The sequence below is a fragment of the Ornithorhynchus anatinus genome, chromosome 3, assembly GCF_004115215.2.
Source record: "Ornithorhynchus anatinus isolate Pmale09 chromosome 3, mOrnAna1.pri.v4, whole genome shotgun sequence".
Lineage (NCBI taxonomy): Eukaryota > Metazoa > Chordata > Mammalia > Monotremata > Ornithorhynchidae > Ornithorhynchus > Ornithorhynchus anatinus.
In genome coordinates this window covers 22,949,556-22,975,614 of record NC_041730.1, presented here as the reverse complement: position 1 = coordinate 22,975,614, position 26,059 = coordinate 22,949,556, and the positions used below count along the sequence as shown (strand labels likewise).

The 26,059-nt window shown below is 50.4% G+C and overlaps 1 protein-coding gene and 1 long non-coding RNA gene across 2 annotated transcripts in view; one reads left to right on the top strand and one right to left on the bottom strand.

Moving 5' to 3' along the window:
- The window catches only part of LOC107547863 (transmembrane protein 263-like), a 403,142-nt gene that overhangs the window by 277,878 nt on the left and 99,205 nt on the right, over window positions 1–26,059 (top strand). The gene's annotated exons all lie outside the window — the stretch shown is intronic.
- Window positions 74–15,917, bottom strand: LOC103170358. The gene is made up of 3 exons (XR_486118.2): window positions 15,851–15,917; window positions 9,868–9,871; window positions 74–90 (listed from the first exon to the last, which is right to left on the bottom strand). It is a non-coding gene; the product is annotated as an uncharacterized LOC103170358 (long non-coding RNA).

The following is a 26,059-nucleotide window of genomic DNA, read 5'->3' as shown; positions in this document are numbered from 1 at the left end:
CAATAGTATTTATTGAGCGCTTACTATGTGCAGAGCACTGTACTAAGCGCTTGGAATGGACAAATCGGTAACGGATACAGTCCCTGCCCTCTGAGGGGCTTGCGGTCTAATGGGGGGGAGACGGACAGACGAGAACAATGGCAATAAACAGAATCGAGGGGATGGACAGCTCATTAAAGCAATGGCAGATAAACAGAATCGAGGCGATGTACATTTCATTAACAAAATAAATAGGGTAATATAAGAAAGGAGGACAGATAACTAAGGAACTCCCTTTGGCCTCAAGGTCACGACCTTAGCTTAACCCCTGAAATCAGGCTCCACTGTCATCCCCAGAAAGCATCAGAGCCTTGATGGGGCACGGCTTTCACGTCCACGTGACCTAAGAAACCACTCCGCTGTGCGTCTCTCTAATAACGCGATTCTTCCCTCCGCACAGGAGAACATCTTGGGTCTGCGTAGAAGGAGAACCCCACTTGCCCGTAAGGAGCTGAAACTCTGGGGTTGTCCACCCCCAGGCTCAGTGAAGAAGGTTATATCACCCTTCTGAGGGGGTGGGCACCCAAGGGCACATAGCACTGTTTGGAATTGTACATTCTGAGCGCTTAGTACAGCGCTCTGCACACAGTAAGCGCTCAATAAATACTGTTGAATGAATGAATGAAAGACATCCGCTGCTAGGGATTGATTCTGATCTTGGCGTGATCACTACTGCTCTTCCACCCCAGAGCATTTCCTGAATGCAGGAGAAGGTAAAAGGAGAAGCGGGGCAGACAGTTACCGCCGAGGTCGTGATTAACCTCTTGAAACAGGTACCCGCCGGCTTCAAACGAAGGAGGGACAGGACTGAGGGAGACGGCTCTCCCCTCCGCGGTTTCCAAAGGGGTTTTGCTACACCCTTGAGAGCTAAAAAACAAAGTATCAATTTGACCCTGAACTGAGCCTTTTTTCTAAATAGCTCAAAACGCTTCTTAGATCCTTCCCCAGCTGAACCCTCATTTCCCCTGCTCCCTCTCCTTTCTGTGTCGCTTACGCTCTTGGATCTGTAGTAATAACGTTGGTATTTGTTAAGCGCTTACTATGTGCAGAGCACTGTTCTAAGCGCTGGGGGAGAGACAGGGGAATCAGGTCGTCCCACGGGAGGCTCACAGTTGATCCCCATTTTCCAGATGAGGAAACTGAGGCCCAGAGAAGTGACGTGACTTGCCCACAGTCACACAGCCGACAAGTGGCAGAGCCGGGATTCGAGCCCACGACTTCTGACTCCCAAACCCGGGCTCTTTCCACTGAGCCACGCCGCTAAACACTTGATATTTACCTCACCCTCCGTCCCACAGAACTTACGCTCATATCCGTAATTTACGTATTTAATGTCTGTCTCCCCCTCTAGACTGTAAACTCCCTGTGGGCAGGGAATGTATTGAAACAGCAAGTCTTAGTGGAAAGAGCGTGGGCTTGGGAGTCAGAGGTCGTGAGTTCTAATCCCTGTCCGCCACTTATCAGCTGGGTGACTTTGGGCAAGTCCCTTAACTTCTCTGTGCCTCAGTTCCCTCATCTGTAAAATGGGGATTAAGACCGTGAGCCCCACGTGGGACGACCGAATTACCCTGTGTATAACCCGGTCCTTAGAGCAGTGCTTGGCACATAGTAAGTGCTTAACACATACCATCATTATTATTACTAACTCTGTTTTATTGTACTTTCCCAAGCAAGTAGTATCGTGCGCTCCGCACAGTAAGCACTCGATAAATGCGATGGATTGACTGTGTATTTTAGGAATACCCCAGACTTTTCCAGGATCATGGCTTACTTACCCTCACTGAGGAGTGGACGAGGTTGTAGGAAGTAATAGAAGAAGCAACAGCAGTGTGAGAAGTAGGACCTGGGTTCGAATCCCTGCTCTGCCACTTGTCTGCTGTGTGACCTCGGGCTGGTCACTTTATTTCTCTGGACCTCAGTGCCCTCATCTGCAAAATGGGGATGAAGCCCGTGAGCCCCGTGTGGGACGGGGACTGTGCCCAACCCGATTACCGCATATCAACCCCAGTGCACGAACAGTGCTTGGCACACAGTAAGCACTTAACAAATACCGTGATTATTAGTAGTAGTAATAGTAGTAGCACTTGAGTTCTAATCGCAGCTCTGTCGCGTGTCTGCTGTGTGGCCCTGGGCAAGTCACCTAACTTCTCTGTGCCTCAGTTTCCTCATCTCTAAAATGGGGATTAAGACCGTGAGCCCCGCGTGGGACAACCTCATTACCTTTTATCTACCCCGGCATTTAGACCAGTGCTTAGCCCATAGAAAATACTACAATTATTATTAATAGTAATAGTAACAGATATCTGATGCTCATTTGGCTCTGGGCACTGTATTAACTTCTTGGGAAGAACAGACTGAAGGTGTTACACATTTCCTGCCCATAATAATAATGCTGGTATTTGTTAAGCGCTTACTATGTGCAGAGCACTGTTCTAAGCGCTGAGGTAGATGCAGGGTAATCAAGTTGTCCCACGTGAGGCTCCCAGTTAATCCCCGTTTTACAGAGGAGGGAACTTGGGCCCAGAGAAGTTAAGTGACCTGCCCACAGTCACACAGCTGACAAGTGGCGGAGCTGGGATTCGAGCCCATGACCTCCGACTCCCACGCTCGGGCTCTTTCCACTGAGCCACGGCGCTTAGGAGCTTACGCTCTAAAGGGAGAGATAAAAATGATATCAGAATGAATATTTACGTATATACGCGTGCTAAAGAGAGCAATAGTTGTACTGGTAGTAGTAGAAAAAATGGAATATATTGAGCAGCTACAATGCGCAGAGCACTGTAGTCCCGCTGGGCGAGAATACACAGATGGGACACCCTAAGCCCCACAGCACTTACGTACCTATCGATGAATTATATAATATAAATTATGATGTCCACGTCTGGCTCTCGCATTAGACCGTAAGTTCGTTGTGGGCAGGGAATGTCTTCTCCCAAGTGCTTAGCACAGTGCTCTGTGCACAGTAAGGACTCAATAAATACCACTGTTCTTGTTGGGATTTAGCCACGGTCCCTGTTCGATTTGCCTGAAGGGATAGTGCAGTGCTTGGCACCTGGTAAATCCGTTCGGTCATTCAGTCGTATTTATTGAGCCCTTACTGTGTGCAGAGCACTGTACTAAGCGTTCGGAAAGTACGGTTCGGCAACAGATAGAGACAATCCCTATCCAGAAAGGGGCTCACAGTCTAGAAGGGGGAGACAGACAACAGAACAAAACAAGTAGACAGGCATCAGTAGCATCAAAATAGATAAATAGAATTATAGATATATACACCTCAGTAATAAAATAAATAGATTAATAAATACGTACAAATGTACACAAGTGTTGTGGGACAGGGAAGGGAGTAGAGCAGAGGGAGGGAGTAGGGGCAATGGGGAGGGGAGGAAGAGGAGAGGAAAAGGGGGGATTCAGTCTGGGAAGGCCTCCTGGAGGAGGTGAGCTCTCAGTAGGAGTTTGAAGGGGGCGAGAGAGCTAGTTTGGCAGATGTGAGGAGGGAGGGCATTCCGGACCGGAGGTAAAACGTGGGCCAGGGGTCGACGGTGGGGCAGGTGGGAACGAGGCACAGCGAGGAAGCGAGCGGCAGAGGAGCGGAGTGTGCGAGCTGGACTGTAGAAGGAGAGAGGGAGGTGAGGTAGGAGAGGGCGGGGTGATGGAGAGCTTTGAAGCCAAGAGTGAGGAGTTTTTGCTTCATGCGAAGGTTGGTAGGCAACCGCTGGAGATTTTTGAGGAGGGGGGTGACATGCCCTGAGCGTTTCTGTAGAAAGATAATCCGGGCAGCAGAATGAAGTTTAGAATGAAGCAGGAGAGACAGGAGGATGGGAGATCAGAAAGGAGGCTGATTCAGTAAGCTAGTCGGGACATGATGAGAGATTGTACCGACAAGGTAGTGCTTTGGATGGAGAGGAAAGGGCCGATCTTAGCGACGTCGTGAAGGTGAGATCGGCAGGTTTTGGTGACACATTGGATGTGTGGGGTGAATGAGAGAGCGGAGTCAAGGATGATACCAAGGTTGCGGGCCTGTGAGGCGGGAAGGACGGTAGTGCCGTCCACAGTGACGGGAAAGTCAGGGAGGGGACGGGGTTTGGGAGGGAAGGGAAGGAGCTCGGTCTTGGACACGTTGAGTTGTAGGTGGCGGGCGGACATCCGGGTGGAGATGTCCTGAAGGCCGGAGGAGATGCGAGCCTGGAAGAAGAAAGAACGGGGGAGGAGATGGAGATTCGGGTGTCCTCTGTGAATAGATGCTAGTTGAAGCCATAGGAGCGAATGAGGGAGGGAGTGTAGATGGAGAACAGAAGGGGACCAAGAATTGACCCTTGAGGAACACCTACAATTAGGGGATGGGAGGGGGAGGAGAATAAATGCTTAATGATCAGCGTTAAAAAAAAGTATGGGGAGGTAATGAGGTGGCTCAGTGTTCTGGGAGATCCATGGGGGAAACCTTCCTGGAAGAGGTGGAATTTTAGGAGGGATTTGAATATGGGGAAGGTTGAGATCTTTCTGAGATGGGGGTGCAGGGGGAGCTGAGACAGACTTAATGAGTTGTGGCATTATTTAGTTCTGAAAGAATAATAATAATAATGTTGGTATTTGTTAAGCGCTTACTATGTGCAGAGCACTGTTTTAAGCGCTGGGGTAGATACAGGGGAATCGGGTTGTCCCACGTGGGGCTCACAGTCTTCATCCCCATTTTACAGATGAGGGAACTGAGGCACAGAGAAGTGAAGTGACTTGCCCACAGTCACCCAGCTGACAAGTGGCAGAGCTAGGATTCGAACCCATGACCTCTGACTCCCAAGCCCGGGCTCTTTCCACTGGACTCTCTCCAAACCATTTGGAAATGGAGGGGACTTGGATCAACTCCCTTATTCTCCCAGCGTCCCTGCCCAGGGGCAAAGGGAAGACGGGTATTCTTAGCCCCAGTCCCCATTTGGGGAAACAAAGGCACAGAGATGAAGGAATTTCCCAAGAGAGTATAGTACAATAGAGTAAGCACGAGATCACTGTCCTCCAAGAGTTTACAATCTAGCGAGTGAGGCGGACATTAAAATAAATTGCAGGCAGGGAGAGCAACGGAGTGTATGGCTATGGACATGAGTGCTATTGGGGGGATTTTTTTTAACGGTATCTGTTAAGTGCTTACTACGTGCCGGGGACTGTACTAAGTGCTAGAGTAGATACAAGCTAATCAGGTTGGACACAGTCCAATAATAAGAGAAGCAGCGTGACTCAGTGGAAAGAGCATGGGCTTGGGAGTCAGAGGTCATGGGTTCGAATCCCAGCTCTGCCACTTTCATTCATTCATTCAATAGTATTTATTGAGCGCTTACTATGTGCAGAGCACTGTACTAAGCGCTTGGGATGAACAAGTCGGCAACAGATAGAGACGGTCCCTGCCGTTCGACGGGCTTACGGTCTAATCGGGGGAGACGGACAGACGAGAACGATGGCGATAAACAGCGTCGAGGGGAAGAACGTCTCGTAAAAACCGATGGCAACTAAATAGAATCGAGGCGATGTACAATTCATTAACAAAATAAATAGGGTAACGAAAATATATACAGTCGAGCGGACGAGTACGGTGCTGTGGGGATGGGAAGGGAGAGGTGGAGGAGCAGAGGGAAAAGGGGAAAATGAGGCTTTAGCTGCGGAGAGGTAAAGGGGGGATGGCAGAGGGAGTAGAGGGGGAAGAGGAGCTCAGTCTGGGAACGCCTCTTGGAGGAGGTGATTTTTAAGTAGGGTTTTGAAGAGGGAAAGAGAATCAGTTTGGCGGAGGTGAGGAGGGAGGGCGTTCCGGGACCGCGGGAGGACGCGACCCGGGGGTCGACGGCGGGATGGGCGAGACCGAGGGACGGCGAGGAGGTGGGCGGCGGAGGAGCGGAGCGTGCGGGGTGGGCGGTAGAAAGAGAGAAGGGAGGAGAGGTAGGAAGGGGCGAGGTGACGGAGAGCCTCGAAGCCTAGAGTGAGGAGTTTTTGTTTGGAGCGGAGGTCGATAGGCAACCGCTGGAGTTGTTTAAGAAGGGGAGTGACAGGCCCAGATGGTTTCTGCGGGAAGATGAGCCGGGCGGCGGAGTGAAGAATAGACCGGAGCGGGGCGAGAGAGGAGGAAGGGAGGTCAGAGAGAAGGCCGACACAGTAGTCTAGCTGGGATATAACGAGAGCCCGTAACAGTAAGGTAGCCGTTTGGGTGGAGAGGAAAGGGTGGATCTTGGCGATATCGTAGAGGTGAAACCGGCAGGTCTCGGTAACGGATAGGATGTGTGGGGTGAACGAGAGGGACGAGTCAAGGATGACACCGAGATTGCGGGCCTGAGAGATGGGAAGGACGGTCGTGCCATCCACGGTGCCACTTGGCAGCTGGGTGACTGTGGGCAAGTCACTTCACTTCTCTGAGCCTCAGTTACCTCATCTGTAAAATGGGGATTAAGACTGTGAGCCTCATGTGGGACAACCTGATTACCCTGTATACCCCAGTGCTTAGAACAGTGCTCGGGCACATAGTAAGCGCTTAACAGATACCAACGTTATTATCATTATTAATACCTGAACCTGACTGGTGGCCTCCCTTCCCTCCTTCCCTCCCACTTTCACAGATAGTGCAAAGGGAGCTGAGCATCTCCCCGGTGAGAATCTCAGGGCATCTCCGGCGGGGGGTGGGGTGAGAATCTCAGGGCCAGGGTTCCAGGGGTGTCTCTAGAGCACGGATCTGCATCGGCCCATTCCCCTCCACTCCTTTCACAGCTACTCCTTCCTCCCAGCTTGTAGATTTTTTTACTGCTAACGCTCCCCGGGATGGTTGAGGGGAGAGCTAATTTCAGAGTGGAGCTGGGAGCTTATGACTTGTTGTGGGGGAAGGGGGTGGAAACCTGGCTCGGGGCCAGGGACCGGCAGGCAGGGAGCCCCCTCCGAAGTGTGTGTGTGTTCTCCACGTCTGGCGCTGTGACTCCGAAAGACCTGTAAATGGTTCAGAAGTCCTCATCGGCCCCCCCCCACCTCCCAACCCACCGCGCTTGCCACTTCTCCATTAGCTCAACTGATACTCGCTAACAGGGACAGGAGTCTCGTAAGGGGAGCAGAAACCCCTGCGGTCCAGCTGTTCGCTGAAAGCGAATGGCAACACGGTGGAGAAAACAGATAAAGCCGCTTGGCAGATTGGGATTTTACTACGCGTGTGGGGAGCGTGTAAATGTGCTCTTTAGCAGCATGGGGCTGGAGGGGAGGTCCAAGGGCTATCTTTTACGACGAGGACGCCACCGGTTCCTGTGCCGGGCCCGACAGGGCGTCAGAGGAAGTTTGAGCTGAGCTGTGAAGTTTGTTCCCTTTGGGAGGGAGGAAAGGTGTTGGTGAATCACGGCCAGTATTTCACATTCCGTCCCGATAGGGCCATCAGGATATGGGCTCTGGACTTCTCCGTGGCACAGTCCAAACTCAGAGGGGCGTGCTCTCAAGCCTCTCCTTCTCCTCTCCAGAGGACCGCGGCATTTGAAAGACGTCATTTGGCTTGAGAGGGGACAGCCTTCTTGAAAAAAACACCTACTCCTTCCCGTTGCCTGGATTGGCCTGGGCTTGTATTATTTGGGGATTGCAGATGCGCCCGTCTCCCCGAAGCTCTGTCACTGGGCCTGCTAACCTCTGCCTACAAACTGCCACTTGCCTGCTGTGTGACCTTAGACAAATCAGGTCACTTCTCTGGGCCTCGTTTTCCTCAACTGTAAAATGGGGAGGTTACACCTGTTCTCCTTCCTATTTAGACCGTGAGCCCCAATGCGGGACGGGGACCGTCTCCGAACGGATTTACTGGTATCTATCTCAGCACTTTGAACAGTGTTTGACACGTAGTAAGTTCTTAACAAATATAATAATGATAATAATAATGCAGAAAAAATGCCAGGTTCATTTTCTTTTGGCAAACATCCGAGTCATGAGTTGAGGGAGGCGTTTCCAGACCCCTGGAGGAGCTCGGAAATTCAGCATGGGACTCTAGTCTTCTACAGCCGTCCGAGATCCCTGCTTCTCTCAGGATTATATGCTCCGCATTTGCTGTGCAGGTGGGGAGTTTCCGTGTGATTGGCTGGGAGTTGTCGCAAGTTGCACTGGGTCACATCATTCAATGAAATTGCCGCGGTGTGACATCTTGAGGTGTCTCACCACCCGAGTTATTATCTGCGTTACTGCATAATTGCATGCCGAGTGTTGAGCACTATGGCGCTCTGCACCCCTCCTAGATTCACGCACCGTAAGTCAGCGAGGCGATAAGGACTACAACAAGAACACTTCTTTCATCCAAGGAGCCTGAAGGCTGGTCTTGGGGTCCAACTCTTGGGAAGGCCTCTGTCAGGTAGAAAGGCACTCCTCAGAGGCTCTTGACTCAACCACCCGCTTATCTGGCTTAAGACCGGCCCAAACTAGGAGACGGGGACCCAAGAGCTCTATCCGGGCATCCGTCCATCCGGGCCTCCCGAAATATCTCAGAAAACTCCAATAAATAAGCTTCCGGCTGATCTGCAAGAGAGGGGCAGCATTCCTTAGGATCCGGGACTTCTCTGTGGCCAAAGCCATCTTCACCTCAAGCCTAAAGTGACCTCAAGAGGTCAGGTGACCTCCAGACAGGACTGTAATGATAATAATTATAATGGTGAGGATGATGATAATTATAATAAAATCGTTAGGAGCTTACTGTTTGTCAAACACTGTTCTAAGTCCTGGGGTACAAAGAAGTTAATCAGGTTGGACAAAAGCCCTGTCCCACTTGGGGCTCACAGTCTAAGTAGGAGCGAGAACAGGTACTGAATCCCCATTTTACAATTGAGGAAACTGAGGCATAGGGAAGTTAAGTGATTTGCCCAAAGCCACGCAGCAGGCGAGTGCCAGACCCAAGATTAAAAACCAGGTCTCTGACGCCCAAGCTTGTGTTTTTCCAACTAGTCCACCCTGCTTCCCATTTTGAGTCACTGAAGGGAGAGAGGGAGGCGAAGGAGAGACGTTCCACTGCCTTCTGCCACAAGCCCGCATCTATCTTGGGTACGCTGAATATCCATCCAGGGATGCGGGGGGGGGGGGCGGCGAGGTGCACAGAGAATGCTCAATGAACGGCTCTCTCGGTGAGACGGAGGAGAGCCAGAACACGTCACCATCTGGTCACGGTAACCGCCACCTCGTTTTCCTCTGTCCGCTTCAAGCTTTGGAGCGAGCAATATGGTGGTGTGGGGCTGATGCAGTTTACGCAGGGAATGACAGAAGGAAAGTTTGCTTTCTACTCCTCCCTGCTACATAATTCTCCCTCCTCTACCTTCCGACCCATCACAGTCTAGTCTATTTCTGAGAGTTAGATGCATTTAAGACATATCTCCTCCTGCCAGAATACAGTCTACATCCAATTATCAACCCTTTGGGATGCATTAGATTTAACTGTTATATCTCTGTCTGTCAATAAAATTATAATCATGAAATACACAAATGTCCTATTTGGCTCTCGGCACGGCACCAAGCGGAGAGCCGGCCAAGAGCATGGGTTTCTGCTTCTGTGCCCCCTCCCTAATCAGATGTAAGGGTTGGGGGCGGAGAGGAAGCAGGAAACTGCCAAGGCTGAAGTGGGCACCTCTAGCTCAGTTCCCTATTCTCCTCTCCCGTGTCTTCCGCGACACGGGCTCCAACGCAGGTCCAGAAGATTTGGCCTCCCTTACCTCCACCTTCAAAATCTTTTCAGATCAGCTGAGCTGATTAAATCCATCTGTGTCTGAGTCGGGCCACAAAGGGAAGCAGCATGGCCTAATGGATAGGGTATTGGCCTGGGAGTCAGAAGGACCTGAGTTCTAATCCCAGCTCTGTCACTTGTCTGCTGTGTGACCTTGGGTAAGTTAGTTCACTTCTCTGGGCCTCACCTACCTCATCTGTAAAATGGGGCTTAATAATAATTATGGTATTTGTTAAGCACTTACTATGTGCCAGGCACTGTTCTAAGCGCTGGGGTGGATACAAGCAGATTGGGTTGGACACAGTCCCCGTCCCACGTGGGTCTCACAGTCTCAATTCCCACTTTGCAGATGTGGTAATTGAGGCACAGATAAGTGACGTGACTTGCCCGAGGTCACGCGGCGACAAGTGTCGGAGGGGGAATTAGAACCCATGACCTTCTGATTCCCGGGCCCGGCCTCTATCCACTACGCCATGCTGGTCCTCAAGATTAAGACTGGGAGCCCCGTGTGGGACATGGATTGCATCATAGTAAGCGCTTAACAAATACCATGAAAAAAATAAAGTGAGCATGGGGCTTATGATATCGGAGTGGCTTCTTCTTGCCCACCGCTAGCAGGTGGCTCCTGGCTCTGTGCTCTCCTCCTGGCCGCCAGAAGTGACTCCCTAAACCCCTTTCCTTCCACAGATCTTCCCTCCAGAGGTCTGGGGGATCCAGAAAGGATCTCTCCCGTATGCCAAGATGCTGCTAGGGGACCAAACTCAAGGAGCCAGCCAGAGTTGGGCAGGACACAAAGGCAGAATTTCATTTTCTGCTCCTCCCCAACCCCGTCCCGTCTGCTCCCTCCCCAGCCAGAGAAGTAATCCTGTCTCTGACACAGCTGCGGCCCAGATCAGAGGATGACTGTGAGAACCTCACGCTGCCACTCTCCCTTTGCCGTCGCCTAAGCGGATTTCGGTTTCTTGTGTCTCCAGACCCCATCCTTCTGCAGCCAGGCGTATTGATCCTTCCAACTGGTGTCGGGTTGTTTCCAGTTTAACCCCACGTTTAAGCCAGAGAGCAAGAGGCAGTAACGATTAGAGGCGGGGAAGCCCTGGGGAGGTGAGAAACCTCATTATTGTGCAGAAAGAGCTAAGGGCGATGACAAGGATTTTCCAAAAGACCCGTTGGAACTCAGCAGGTTCGGGAAGCTGCTCAGAACCCAGAGATGCTGAGAAATTAGACAGAGCTGAAGATAAAGAGGAGAAAAAGCAGCAGCTTTCTTCTAAGAAAATCAACCTGCTCTCTGCGGGAAACAGAGGCAAAAGGCTGTCGGTCACAACAGGGTTCTTGCTGAGGTATTCAAATGCCGAGAGGGAGGGATCAGATCAGGTGACAGAGAACGGAGAGGTTCTGCCTTCCTGGCCTGGCTTCACTGGGAGAGAGCTCCTCTCTTAGGTGGCCATGGCTGGGAGGCTCCATAGTTTTCTCCATGCGGAAGGCAAGCGCAGTACCGTGCTACAGGGACGGTGAATGAGCCTTAGTCCCGTAGGACTTACCTAGGTACCTTGAAGTAGCTGAAATTTGGATGCCCCAAACGATTTTCACCAAGGGGAAGGTCTTGGGTTCCTCCTGGAGTTGCCCTCTGAACTCAGCGCCTCAAGCCGGCCAGTCCGTTAATCAACCAATTGATGGTATTTATTGAAGACTTACTATGTGCAGAGCGCTGTTCTAAGTGGTTGGGACAGTGCACGACAACAGAATTAGTAGACACGATCCCTGCCCCCAACAAACGTACAGTCTAGAGAAGGAGACGGACATTAATAGAAATTAGTAACTATTTTTTGTGGGGGGAGAAGTGTTTGCTAAGCGCTCACTACGTGCCGGGCACTGTACTTAGTGCTGGGATAGATAAAAGTTAATCAAGTTGGACCCAGCCCCTGTCCCAGTCTTAATCCCCATTTTACATGTGAGGAAACTGAGGCACAGAAAATGTAAGTGGCTTGCTTGAGATCACATACCAGAGAAGTGGCAGATCTGGGATTAGAACCCTTTTCCTCTGACTTCCAGACCCATGGTCTATCCACTAGGAAACACTTGCTTCCGTGCACGTAGACGCTATGGGGCCGAGGGTGGGGTGAATACCAAGGGTCCAAAGGGTACAGATCCAAGTACATAGATGACACAGAAGGGAGAGAGAGAGTTGGGGTAAAGAGGGATTAATTGGGGAAGGCCTCTTGGGTATGTGACCTTAATAAGATGTTAGAGGTGGGGAGAGTGGTGTTCTGGCATATATGGAAGGGGAGGGAGTTCCAGGCCAGAGACCGGTTATGGGGAAAGGGTCAGTGAAGAGATAGATGAGATGGGGGCAGAGTGAGCAACCACGGACCAGAGGAGCAAAATGTGTGGCCTGGGCTATGGTAGGAGATTAACGAGGTAAGGTCGGAGGGGGCGACCCCACTGAATGCTTTCAAGCCGAAGATAAGGAGTTTCTGTTGGATGCAGCAGTGGATGGACAACCATCGGAGGTTCTTCTGGAAGTGTGGAGACATGAACTGAGAAGTTCTGTAGAAAAATGATCTGGGTAAGGGAATGACATATGAACTGGAATGGGGAAGAGACGGGAGGTAGGGAGGTCAACGAAGAGGCCGATGTAGGAGTTGAGGCGGGATAGGGTAAGTACTTGGAGCAGCATCGTAGCCATTTGGTTGGAGAGGAAAGGGCAGATTTTAGCTATGTCGTGAAGGTTGAACCGACAGGATTTGGTGACAGATTGAATAAATGGGCCGGATAACCCCCTGCTGACCCCAGTTCTCATAGAACCCCAAAGAAGCCACATGCCCTAGTGGAAAGAGCATGGGCCCGGGAGTCAGAGGACCAGGGATCGATTCCCCGCTCTGCCACTTACCTGCTATGTGATGTAATCATGGACAAGTCATTTCACTTCCCTGTGCCTCAGTTTCCTCATCCATAAAATGGGGATGAAATATCCGTTCTCCCTCTCCCTTAGAATGTGAGCCCCAAGTGGGAGTGGGACTGGGACTGTATCCGACATGATTATCTTGTATTTATCCCAGGATTGAGACTAGCACTTGACAGATAGTAAACACTTAAAAATACCATTATTAGCGTGTGCAGAACACTGTACTGAGTGCATTATTCACAGTCTAGAAGTCTAGACACCAATCCCAGCCTATCCCCAGGGCTTCTTTGGAAATGCCCGGGGAGAATCCCAGAAATGCAGCTGGAGAACGTAGATCACAAAGAAGCAGCCCAACAAGGGGTGAAATCAGTATTTTCCAAGACAATAATTTAATAATAACGGTGATCTTCAAGTGCTTACTCTGTCCCAAGCATGGATATATACAAGATTATCAGGTTGGACACAATCCCTGTCTCACATGGGACTCCCACTCTAAGTAGGAGGGCGAACTTGAATTGAATCCTCATTCAGATAGGGCAACTGAAGTACAAAGAAACGACCTGACTTGCCCAAAATCACACAGCAGGCAAGTGATGGAGTCGGGATTAGAACCCAGCTCCTCTGACTCCCAGACCAGTGCTCTTTCCACAAGGTTGCACCGCTTCCTCTCCTTTCCGAGGGTCACGGTGTGGCTGGGGGCTAAGAGGAGCCACATGAAACAGCCAGGGAGCTGGATGCAAGGAGTGTCAATTCCCCCCTTGGGTGGGTGGTTACCCGGAAAGACATCGATCCATCGGGGCAGTGAGTCTCCGTGTCAGCTGGGGAGAGTGAATCTGTAAGCTTCTTATTTCTCCATTCTTTTAATCGCGGGTGCGTGCATCTGGCAGTGATGAAGATGGAACAGAGGAGAATGTCTTGATGCTTGAAGCTCTTTGTGATTTCTGAGTTGACGGGGTGAAGCCGGTGAAAATCCGCGAGTGTCTCGGAGCGAGGACTGATGGAGAGTATTGCCTTTTCCCAGGCTGGCCCCGGCCCCGTTCCCCTCCCCGCCCCCCTCTTTTTTCTCCTCCTCCCCTTCCTCTCTTCCACACCACCAGCTCCAGTGAGCCTGCCAGTTGCCGCTTACTCGGCGCTCTGCTTGACCGGCAGATAATTTCTAGCATCACTAGTTAAGCCTATTTTTTATTACTATTAATAATAAATGCCGTTTTAGTCTCACTTAAATGGATTAGCCTTGCTCTCGTTTCCTGATTGTTTCTGCTCCTGGAGGTTCATTCTTCCAATAAGAGTTCTCAGGACTGGAAAATGAACGCTGAGCGACTTCCCACTGAGGCATACCTAATACGTATCGGGACGAAGGAGGTTTTTTTGGGGTTGGCAGAGGATGGCTGCCCCCCCACACCCTGCACCTGTCTGGGAGTGAAATTTCTCCTAGGGAAATGCCAGATGAAGTTATCCGGGGGATTTCTATTCTCGGAGTCTCTCGTCCTCTCTTCCCACCTCCCTCTACCTCCTCTTGGAGGGCAGCGTGGCTTAGTGGATAGAGCACGGTCCTGGGAGTCAGAAGGTCCTGGGTTCTAATTCTGGTTCTGCCAAGTCACTTCACTTCTCTGTGCCTCAGATACCTCATCCGGAAAACGGGGATTAAGACCGTGAGCCCTACTTGGGCGGGGATTGGGTCCAACCCGATTACCTTGTATCTACCTCGGTGCTTAGTACAGTCGCCTGGCGCATAGTAAGTGCTTAACGAATACCACCATTATTATTATTGATTAGCATGATCATCATCATCATCATCTTGAGGGTCAGATACCAATGAGATCTCCCTCTCTCTGCTCCACAGCCCTGGCCTCCAGGGTGCTGGAAAAGAGAGCCGGTTGAAGCCGTTTCCCCTTCCCCCTTTGTGGCCCTAGAGGTTTGCTGAGTGATTGAGAAGCAGCTTAGCTTAGTGGAAGGATCCCGGGCCAGGATGGTGGAGGACTTGGATTCTAAAACCTGCTTGTCTGCTGTGTGACTTGAGACAATTATTATTATTATTATTATCCTTAACTGTTATTATTATTATTGCTACTTTTGTAGACTGTGAGCTCGCTGTGGGCAGGTAATGTGTCTGTTTGTTGTTGTACTGTACAAGCGCATTGTACAGCGCTTTGCACACAGAAGCAGCATGGCGTAGTGGATAGAGCACGGGCCTGGAAATCAGAAGGTCATGGGTTCGAATCCTGGCTCTGCCACCTGTCTACCATCAGGGCTTGGGCAAGCCACTTTACTACTCTGTGCCTCATTTACCTCATCTGTAAAATGGGGATTAAGACTGTGAACCCCTTGCAGGGTGTGTCCAGCCCAATTTGTTGCTTGTATCCACCCCAGTGCTTTACGCCAGGCACATAATCAGCACTTAACGAATACCGTAATTATTCCAGCGCTTAGAACAGTCCTTGGCTCATAGTAAGCACTTAACAAATACCATTATTATTATTGATGCTCGATAAATATGATTGATTGATTGAATGAATGAATAACTTGGATGGGGCTCCATCCTGAAATCCAGAATTCCAGGTGTCCCCCAGGAGGAAGGGTGGGGAGACTACTTCCATATCCTTCCCTTCCTACACCTAAGAATAAGAATATCTTGAGAGTGACGTGGCATTTACCTCCAAAATTTTAAACCCTGTGACTTTTTCCTCAGAGATCGAAATTGGGACTATTTAGCCGTAATAATCCCAAACCAAGACCCAAATCGGCCATCTGGTATGTAGGGCGATCCAAGGAAAGTATGGGCTTAAAAACTCCAGCCAAGACCCAGCTGAGAGTTCTGTGAAGGCCCCAGTGACCGTGGCTGACCCAGATTCCCAAATAAGATAATGGTCAGTGTCAGGATTTGATCCATAAATGGGAAAGAATTGCAACAGAAAGTGCTGAAGTATTGAATGAATAAATGAGATTTACGTGGTAATATTGAAAGCCACTGGGGCTCAAGACGGTCAGGGCCAAGATGATGGTCTGATTAAAGAAGCCGGGAACCATGTGTTTCTGTTATAATAATGTTGGTATTTCTTAAGCGCTTACTATGTGCAGAGCACTGTTCTGAGCGCTGGGGTAGACACAGGGTAATCAGGTTGTCCCACGTGAGGCTCACAGTCTTAATCCCCCTTTTACAGATGAAGTAACTGAGGCACAGAGAAGTGAAGTGACTTGCCCACAGTCACACAGCTGACACCCACCGCCCGTCGCTACTACCGATTGGATGGTTTAGTGAGGTCCTCGGATCGGCCCCGCCAGGGGTCGGCCGGAAGCGGGATTCGAACCCATGACCTCTGACTCCCAAGCCCGTGCTCTTTCCCCTGAGCTACGCTGCTTCTCTGTTATGGGGCTGGCTGAGTCCTTACTTGGGAAGCTCCCTAAAATGGATGGGGTATCCCTACGATTGACAGAGGACCTACTTTCCTCCTGGAATATCCCTATGCTTCCTGGGAAACGTAGACAAAACCAGCCACTTTGCACCATGCACCAGGTGGTACTCTGGTAGTGTGGTTAACATTCATTCATTCAGTAGTATTTATTGAGCGCTTACTATGTGCAGAGCACTGTACTGAGCGCTTGGAATGGACAAATCGGCAACAGATAGAGACAGTCCCTGCCCTCTGACAGGCTTACGGTCTGACCGGGGGAGACGGACAAGAACAGTGGCAATAAATAGAATCGAGGGGAAGAACATCTCATTAAAACAATAGCAAATAAATAGAATCAAGGCGATGTACAGCCCATTAACGAAATAAATAGGGTGACGAAGATATATACAGTTGAGCGGACGAGTACGGTGCTGAGGGGATGGGACGGGACGGGGGAGGAGCAGAGTTGACATCTCGGTAGTCTCCTCTACAAACCTCCTGCCAGCCCTTTTAAAGCCCCTTCCTCTTTTTTTTTTTTTTAAAGGTATTTGTTAAGTCTTTACTGCAGTGCCCAGAACTGAACTGAACGCGCTGGGATAGATACAAGTTAATCAGGTCAGACACCATCCCTGTCCCTCATGGGGCTTACAGTTTTAATTCCCATTTGACAGATGGCTCAGTGGAAAGAGCACGGGCTGGGGAGTCAGAGGTCATGGGTTCAAATCCCCGCTCCGCCGCTTGTCAGCTGTGTGACTTTGGGCAGGTCACTTCACTTCTCTGTACCTCAGTTACCTCATCTGTAAAATGGGCATTTTACGTGGGACGACCTGATCGCCTTGTATCCTCCCCGGCGCTTAGAACAGTGCTTTGCACCTAGTAAGTGCTTAACAAATGCCATTATCATTAGTAGTATGAGGTAACTGAGGGCCAGAGAAGTGAAGTGAAGTGACTTGTCCAAGGTCACACCGCGGACAAGTGGTGGAGCCGGGATTAGAGCCAGGTATTTCTGACTCCCAGCTCCGTGTTCCATCCGCTAGGCAATACTATTTCTCCTCCTGCTATGGCCTTGAGCTCTAATCCAGAGTATCGTTGTCCAGATGATCTCCATTTAACCCCAAGGCGGGACTAAGAATAATAATAATTATTATTACGGTATTTGTTAATATACCATATTACTATATTACTATATGCCACACACTGTACTAAACGCTGGATTGGTTACAAGCAAATCTAACTGGACATAATCCCTGTCCCGTGTGGGACTCACACCTCAATCCCCATTTTACAGATGAAGTAACTGAGGCACAGATAAGTGAAGTGACTTGCCCAAGGTCACACAGCAGACAAGAGGTGGAGCTGGGATTAGAACAAATGACCTACTTACTCCCAGGCCCGTGCTCTCTCCATTACGCCATGATGAGTAGGGAAGGAGGATTATCCCCCGGGTCGATTGTGTTGTGTTTTTTACACAGTGGGGAAACTGAGCCACTGATAAGTTCATTAACATGTCCCAAGTGACACCGAAAGTCACTGCTGGAGTTTAGGTCTTGCACCTGATCTAACGTTATCCCGACCCTCATCACACATTGTCTCCGTGGGTCCTGGTATTTTCCTCTGGGGTGAAGGAGTAGAAATGACCGTCGTCAATAATAATGATAATTATGGGATTTATTCATAATGTCCCTCCACCGCTTCTGAAATGGGTCTTCATGGCTCTTCATTTCGGCATCCTCTCCCCACGAGTGGGGCACGAGGAACTTGCCAGGTCTGAACGAAAACCCCCGTGACAGCTGGAGCCTTTGCTCTCAGCCTGCCGGACCGATGAGGAGGGTTTGGTGAGCCCTTTTTCCCGTCCCCCTCCTCCCCTCCTCCCCCTTCCCACCAACTGGGAACGGCAGGATCATTACACATCAGCCCGAACTTCAGCAATGGGTCAGAGTAATCCCACGGGACAGTCCTTGTCATTCCCCCGCCTCAGAGGGCACCAAGTCAGGACGTGTGAGATACATTGAGTGGACCAAGAAGAAACTGAAATAGGCTTAAAAGGGCAAGAAAAGGAGACCCGGGCATAAACAAGTTCCAGCCAATTCATCCAAGAGAAACTCTCGAGGATGGACAAAGGCAGAGCAGAGGCAGTGGGTGTGAAGTTAACACGGCAGCGTGGCGTAGTGAAGCAGGCCTGGGAGTCAGAAGGTCGTGGGTTCTTATCCCGGCTCCGCCACTTGGTCCGTTGTGTCGCCTTGGGCAAATCACCTGACTTCTCTGGGCCTCAGTTACCTCATTTGTAAAATGGGGATTGAAACCGTGAGCCCCCACTGGGACAAGGACTGTGTCCAACCTGATCTGCTTGTAAGAATAATGATAATAATAAAGTTGGTATTTGTGAAGCGCTTTCTATGTGCAGAGCACTGTTCTAAGTGCTGGGGGGGGAGGAGGCCTAGACCATGTCATGGTAGGGAAGCTGGAATCACTGGGGAAAGGAAGGGGAGGCTGAAGGGGAAGGCCCACATTTCTGGCTGAAGACCTTAACCATAAGAGGTCAGTGAGATGTGCGAGGGGGCTGAACGGAGGGTCAAATTTAGAGAGGCTTAGAGAGCAGAAGTGGAGGGACACTACTCAAGGTCATTTCCCTTCTTTGTGCCTCAGTTTCCTCATCCGTAAAATGGGGAGGAGACGACTCTTCCTTCTCCATTAGACTGTGAGCCCCATGTGGGACAGGGACTGTGTTGGATCTAATTGAATGATATCTATCCCAGTGCTCAGCGCAGTGCTCGGCTTATGGTAAAATCTTAACAAATTCCACAGTCAGTATTGTTATTATTATTACTTGGGAGACCCCGTTACTGTCAGAAGAGTCTATAAACACCCGAAGGGTGTTAACGCTGGAAAAGGAAACGAGTCACTTTGCGGTCAAGAGACTTCACGGGGAGTCACTGGAGGAAATTAAAGAGAGAATTTCAGAGCCAGGGGAATGATTCCCAGTGGGGAAGGCAGATGCGGTCCTAAGAACAGCTCCCCGGGGAAGCAGCGGAAACTTGGGAACTTGGATTATAAAAGAAGCCAAGAGGGAGCTTTGCGCGTAGTTTTCTGAGCTGGCCTCAGCGGGTGTCTCTCGTCCCTCATCTCCCTCTCAGCCAGGGCACACCGCGTGCTCGAGAAGCCACGTTTGCTGCCGGGGACTCAGGGGAGAGGGTGGTGAGGGACCTGCCCGCTGCCGGACCTGCCCTTGGGCCGCTGGGGTAACGCCTGGCATTGTCAGCTGTGGGAGGGCTGAGCTGGGCCCCCTCGGCCCGCCGTCTGAGCCGGCGGAGAAACAAGCTACGACAGAGGCACAGACCTGCTCATCGGGGGAGGAGAGAGGGAGAGTTTAGAAACGAAGGGATGTTGACGGAACCAGGCCAGGCGGACTCGGGTCCCAGGAGGGAGGGAGGGCAAGCCGGAGCGCGTTCCACCTCTGAACACGAGGGCCGGCCTGTTCTTCCTCAGGCCCGGACGGGTGTCAGGAGGCCGTCTGCGCCGGCTCGCCCTAGGGGACCTCCGGGATGAGGTCACTGCCGCCTGGGAACTAGCTGGAGTGGTGGTTTTAAACAAGCGACTGCGCCAGGAAAGGCAGGCATAAAGACGTCCTCTCCGGCCTGGCTCAGACACTGGCTCCTCTGTTCCAGGGAGGCTTGGAGGGAGCCCGGCCTGCCCTTGGGCAATGGTTAGGGCCCAGGGTGAGTCTCCCCCAGGGACTGTCAGAGGCTGATGCGGTCCCGGAGACCCGGAGCTGGGTCCCTCCCCCAGGGCCAGAGTTAGCCACCGTGGAGCGATGTGAAGTGGATGAAGCCGGATTGGGCAGGAGAGCCAAATAGTGGGAGTGAGGCCAGACCTGAGCCCCAGGAACTGGGTTCAGGCGAAGAGGGGACCTTTCTTGTGAATGTGAGCCCAGCCCGCCCTGCCCGCCCTGCCCGCCATTTCCCACTCCACTAAATCCAGGTCTGTTTCAAATTCTCAAAGCACAGATCCGCTCCAGCAGCTCTCAGCCGTTTTTTTGTGGTATTTGTGAAGTGCTTACTCTGGGTCAGGAACTGTACTAAGTGCTAGGGTAGATACAAGCTAATCAGGCTGGACACGGTTCATGACCCACCTGGGTTCACAGGCTTAATCTCCATTTTATAGATGAGGTATCTGAGTCACAGAGAAGTTAAGTGACTTGCTCAAGGTCACGCAGCAGACAAGTGGCAGAGCAGGGATTACAAGCCAGGTCTTTCTGAGTCCCAGGCCTGAGCTCTATCCACTGGCCAGGCTACTTCCCCCTTTCCCACCATCCCTGTTCAAATCATTCCTTCAGTCGTATTTATTGAGTGCTTACTATGTCCAGAGCACTGTACTGAGCACTTAGGAGAGTGCAATACAACGATAGACATGTTCTCTGCCCATAACCAGCTTACAGTCTAGAGGGGGAGACAAACATTAATATAAATAAATTACATAAGTGCTGCGGGGCTACATGAATAAAGGGAGCAAGTCAGGGTGACACAGAAGAGAGTGGAAATAGAGGAAAGGAAGGCTTAATCCGGGAAGGCCTCTTGGAGGAGATGTGACTCCGATAAGGCTTTGAAGTCGGGGAGAGTCCCATCTCCGGATGGAGCTATCCCGGGGAGCGTATCTCGGCCGCGGGGTCAGTGCAGATTTCTCGGTCCCCAAATTTTCAGCCTGTCCAGGCGCCATCGCATCTCCTTGCCCGTCCTGGTGGGAAGAGCGGGGAGCCGGCTGAACTAGCCGGGAGGATCACACGTGCTGGATCCAGAGCCCAGGAGAAGTACGGAGACCGAGCGGGACGGAGGGCTGGAGCCACGGAACGTTCCTCTTCCCGGGAACAAGTGACTTGACTCTTTTCACTTTGCTGAACTGAGGGTTATATTTCATTAGTCACCAGCCAACTCTGCATGGACATTTCCTGAAATTGCCCTGCTCTTGGGGACAGGTGACTAATGAGCCCGTTCTCCGTTTCCCATGCCGGTCTGTGGTGTTTATTTATTCCATCCGGTCCACCTGCTGCCGGGAGAAGGGGAGATATCGGTTATGCTGAGCGCAATTGTTGAGCAGCTCAACTTTGCAGGGGTTTAACCTTGACCCCCCCCCCCCCGAGCTTGGAGGGAGAGTAGAAAAATGGAGCTGGAGGGTGGTTCAGGTCTCCACCTCTCTCCGCTGGACACCTGGCTCAGAGTCTTAAGGATCGAGGGAGATGGAATTTGAATGATTCCTCCAAAGACTGCGCTGAATTCCAAGGGAGTTCAGAGCAATGAGCAACATCTTTCCAAGCCAGGCTTCAGACTAGAATCATCTGGAAGGAGACTGAGGGGCGGGAGAAAGGAGGAGAGGGAAGATAGGGATGAAGAGAAGGGTCCATAGGGCTAAATCTAGCTGCTGTTTACTAGCTAGTCATTAAAACCTGGAATCCTCTTCCCCCTCCACCGCCCCCCAAGCTGCGACCTATGCTACCAGAGCCTGCCAGTGAGAGAGCTGCCTCTGGGGAATAAATTCAGAAATTGAGGAACATTGACCCTTTCCAGCCAGCGGGACACCATTTTCCATGTCAGGCTGGGAATTATCTACCTGGAGGAGGATCTGGCCCCCCGTTTTCATCACTCACACTTTTCGTCCTCCTCAGGGCATTCCTTGACCTATTGCGTGCTGGGCTTTGGACAGTTTTGAGCTGGAAGGAAGGTTTGCAAGAAGACCAGAAATGGCCTTTCTCTTTTTTCTCCTCTTTCCCAAATGGAAAGCGGATGGCCACGCTGCCGGAGTTTTTGATGAGACCCGGCTCTGGGGGCTAACACTTTGTATTCGGAGAGACAGGGTCACGGACCGTGAAATATATTGGTGGCTTTCGGAAGGATGCCTCTTGGCAGCCCAGCTGCTGCGACGTGGACTGGGATCTGAATTTCTTCTCCTTAGCTCTCGTTTCACCGGTTCGCTCTCCCTGCTTCCAAGCCTAGGGCCCTGGGCTGGGAGGGATCTAATCAACAGTGCCAACCCCCAAGTTCCTCCAGAAATGGTCTGTGCACAGAGAATGGATTGTCCCAGTCTCTCTCCATTTTTCCTGGATTCCAATTTCCCAAACAGATGAATCACTCTCCGGGGGGGCGGGGGAGGAGGAAAATAAGCTTCACTCCTGTCTGACCGAACACGGACAGAGAGCTGGAGAACTTACATCCATCTTTCCAGAGCAGTGGGACAATAGGGAAAGCTAACGGGAGCTCGGTGTGACCCTAACAACCCAGGAAGGGCTGGGCCATGAGCCTGTTTGGGGAATCAAATCAATCAATCAATCAGTAGAATTTATTGAACTCTTATCTTGGTCAGGACACTGGAGAGCACAAAAGAGTCGGTAGACACAACTTTCAATCTAAGGGGGGAGACAGGCATTTATATGAATTAGCAGTAAGAGAAGCAACTGAGTATAAGGAAATTCGATGGTATTTATTGAACGCTAACAGGGTGCAAAGTACGGTACTAAGCGCTTGGGAGAAAACAATATAACAATAAACAGACATTTTCCCGGCCCGAAAGAGCTCACAGTCAGAGGGGGAGACAGACATTAATATAAATAAATACATAAATAAATTACAGATATATGCATGTGTCATAGGAAATGAAACTAATTCCATGGTCAGAGTCAGCAGCCTCTATGGAGCATCTTCTGTGTGTAGAGTCCAATATTGTGCCAATCACTTGGAAACGCACAATAGAAATAGAAGTCATGTTCACCGCCCTCCAAGAGTTTACCACTCCATCCTATTCCTTTCCTCCCAAGCTCACCTTCCCACACTGGGCCTCGATCTTAACCCTCCCACCTCCAACCCCCGGCTCACCCCCTGCCTAATCTCCCCTGCTCCCTCTCCTTTCTGCGTCACCCTTGCACTTGGATTTGTACCCTTTATTCGCCCATCCTCAGCCTCACAACACTTAGGTACATATCCTTAAATTTATTTTAATGTCTGTCTCCTCCTCTAGACTCTAAACTCCTTGTGGGCAGGGAACATTTCTACCAACTCTGTTATATAATGTACGCTTCCAAATGCTTAGTACACTGCACTGGACCCTGTAAGTGCTCAATAAATATGATTGATTGATTGATTGACTTCAAATGTACCATCCTTCCCATCTTCAAAACCCTCCTGAAATCCCACCTGCTCCAGTGGATCTAACCCAGGCCTCATCCCCCCACTATCGTCTCAGCACTTTACACCCACTACTTTCCGTTCACTTCTATACATAGCAGTTCACAGGCGTCATTACACATATCATCAGCCACTTGCTTGCTGTGTGACCTCGGGCAAGTCACTTAACTTCGTTGTGCCTCAGTTTCTCATCTGGAAAATAGTCCTGCCTCCTACTTAGACTGTGAGCCCCATGCGGGACAGGGACTGTGACCCATCTGATGATTTTGTGACTAAAACAAATACTTTTTAGGTCTGCCTCCTTGCTAGACTCCTTTTGATCAGGCATCTTGCCTTCTTCTACTGTATGATTCCAAGCACTTAATACTATGCTCTGTACCCAGTGGGGACTGAATAAATATGATTGATTGATTGATTGATTGAAGGAGACAGGTGGCCATAAAAGAGGAAGGTAAAAGAGGAACGGTGTAGATATAAATGATAAAGCAAAAGGAAAGAATCACATAAATGCATAAATAATAAATAGCCCCCATCTGCGTGGGATTGGAGTGACTAAGGACAGACCCAGGAGAAGTAAGAATGATTTTCTCTGCACTGGGGATAGAGAGCTGGAGAGGTTACCGTGGAAACCAGAGAGATGTTCGTTTCTCTGCCCCAATCAATCGATCAATCATATTTATTAAGTGCTTACTGTGTGTAGAGAACTGTCCTAAGCATTGGGTAGAGTCCAACAGAGCTGGTGGATATGTTCCATGCCCACAAGGAGCTTACGGTCTAGAGGGGGAGACATTAATGTAAATAAATAAATTCTGGATTTTTCACAGAATTCATTAAGCTCTTCCTATGTGCTTAGTTTGTGCCAGGAACTGTATCACGGACAAGGATGGATACAAGTTTGGACACAGTCCCTGCCCCACGTAATAATACTGGTATTTGTTAAGCGCTTACTATGTGCAGAGCACTGTTCTAAGCGTTGGCAGGGGGGCTCACGGTCTTAATCCCCGTTTTACAGATGAAGTAACTGAGGCCCAGAGAAGTGAAGTGACTTGCTCAAGGTCTCACGGCAGACAAGTGGAGGAACAGGATTAGAACCCAGGTCCTTCTGACTCCCAGGGCCATGCTCGATCCACTAGGCCCTGCTACCTCTCAGGTACATGGTGGGGAGAATACCAAATGCCCGAAGGGTACATAATCCAAAAGCATAGGTTACAGAGAAGAGAGAGGAAGCTGGGGAAAAGAAGGCTTAATCATGGAAGGCCTCTTGGAGAAGATGTGATTCTAATAAGGCTTTGAAGGTTGGGAGAGTGGTGGTCTGGCAAATGTATAAGGGGAGGGAACTACAAGTCAGAGACGGGACATGGAAAAAGGGTCAGCGGTGAGATAGATGAGATTGAAGCACAGTGAGTGAGATGGTGTTATAGGAGCAAAGTATAGTAATAACAATAATAATAATAATAATAATGGTATTTGTTAAGCGCTTACTATGTGCAGAGAGTGTTCTAAGTGCTGGGGTAGATACAGGGTCATCAGGTTGTCCCACAAGAGGCTCACAGTCTTCATCCCCATTTTACAGATGAGGGAACTGAGGCACAGAGAAGTAAAGTGACTTGCCCACAGTCACAAAGCTGACAGGTGGCAGGGCCAGGATTCAAACCCATGACCTCTAGCTCCCAAGCCCGCGCTCTTTCCACTGAGCCACACTGCTTCTCTGAGTATGCGGGCTGGGCTTTCCCAGACCCTAGAGGGGACATTCAAGGGTTCATCCCTTTCAAGGATCACACGAGGGAGCACCAGAAAACCCGCTTCTCTGGGCTAGATCCAAAGCAGCATTCGGACTCGGCAACAACTCTGCATCACTTGCTTGGAGGCAAGTAGAGAGCTACTTCTCTGGAGATCACCTCATCCGGCCGCCAGGAAAAATGACCCCTAAGCAATCATCAACGGTCTCCAGAGAATAATAATTGTGGTATCTGTTAAGCACTCACTCTATGCCACGTACTGTATTAAGCACCGGGGCGTGGCTCAGTGGAAAGAGCACGGGCTTTGGAGTCAGAGATCATGGGTTCGACTCCCGGCTCTGCCCCCTGTCAGCTGTGTGACTGTGGGCGAGTCACTTCACTTCTCTGTGCCTCAGTTACCTCATCTGTAAAACGGGGATGAAGACCGTGAGCCCCACGTGGGACAACCTGATTCCCCTGTGTCTACCCCAGCGCTTAGAACAGTGCTCTGCACATAGTAAGCGTTTAACAAATGCCAACATTATCAGTATTATTATTATTACCATATAATCAGGACCCACATGGGGCTCACAGTAAATAATAGTAATGTTGGTATTCGTTAAGCGCCTACTACGTGCAGAGCACTGTTCTAAGTGCTGGGATACAGGGGAATGAGGCTGTCCCACGCGAGGCTCACAGTCTTCATCCCCATTTTACAGATGAGGGAACAGAGGCACAGAGAAGTGAAGTGACTTGCCCACAGTCACACAGCTGACAAGGGGCAGAGCCGGGAAAAAAGTTGGAGGGAGAATGGTGATTGAATTCCCATTTTGCAAATGAGAGAACTAAGGCACAGAGAACTTAAGCGACCTGCCCGAGGTCACACAGCAGGCAAATGGTGGAGCCAGGATTAAAACCCAGGTCCTCTGACTCCCCGCTCTATCCACTGGGCCACGATCCTTCCCAAGATGACTACGAAGACTCCTAGTGATCCATCGGAGTGTAACAATCCCAATGGGCCGATCTTTCTCAATGTCTAACAACCTTCCTGTGGCAATTTAAGCCTAAGAAAGCAATTATAGTCACATTTCTTTTCTTTCTCTGCCATTCCAAGGAGCCTGCCCCACCTGACGGCTTTCTCCCTCACG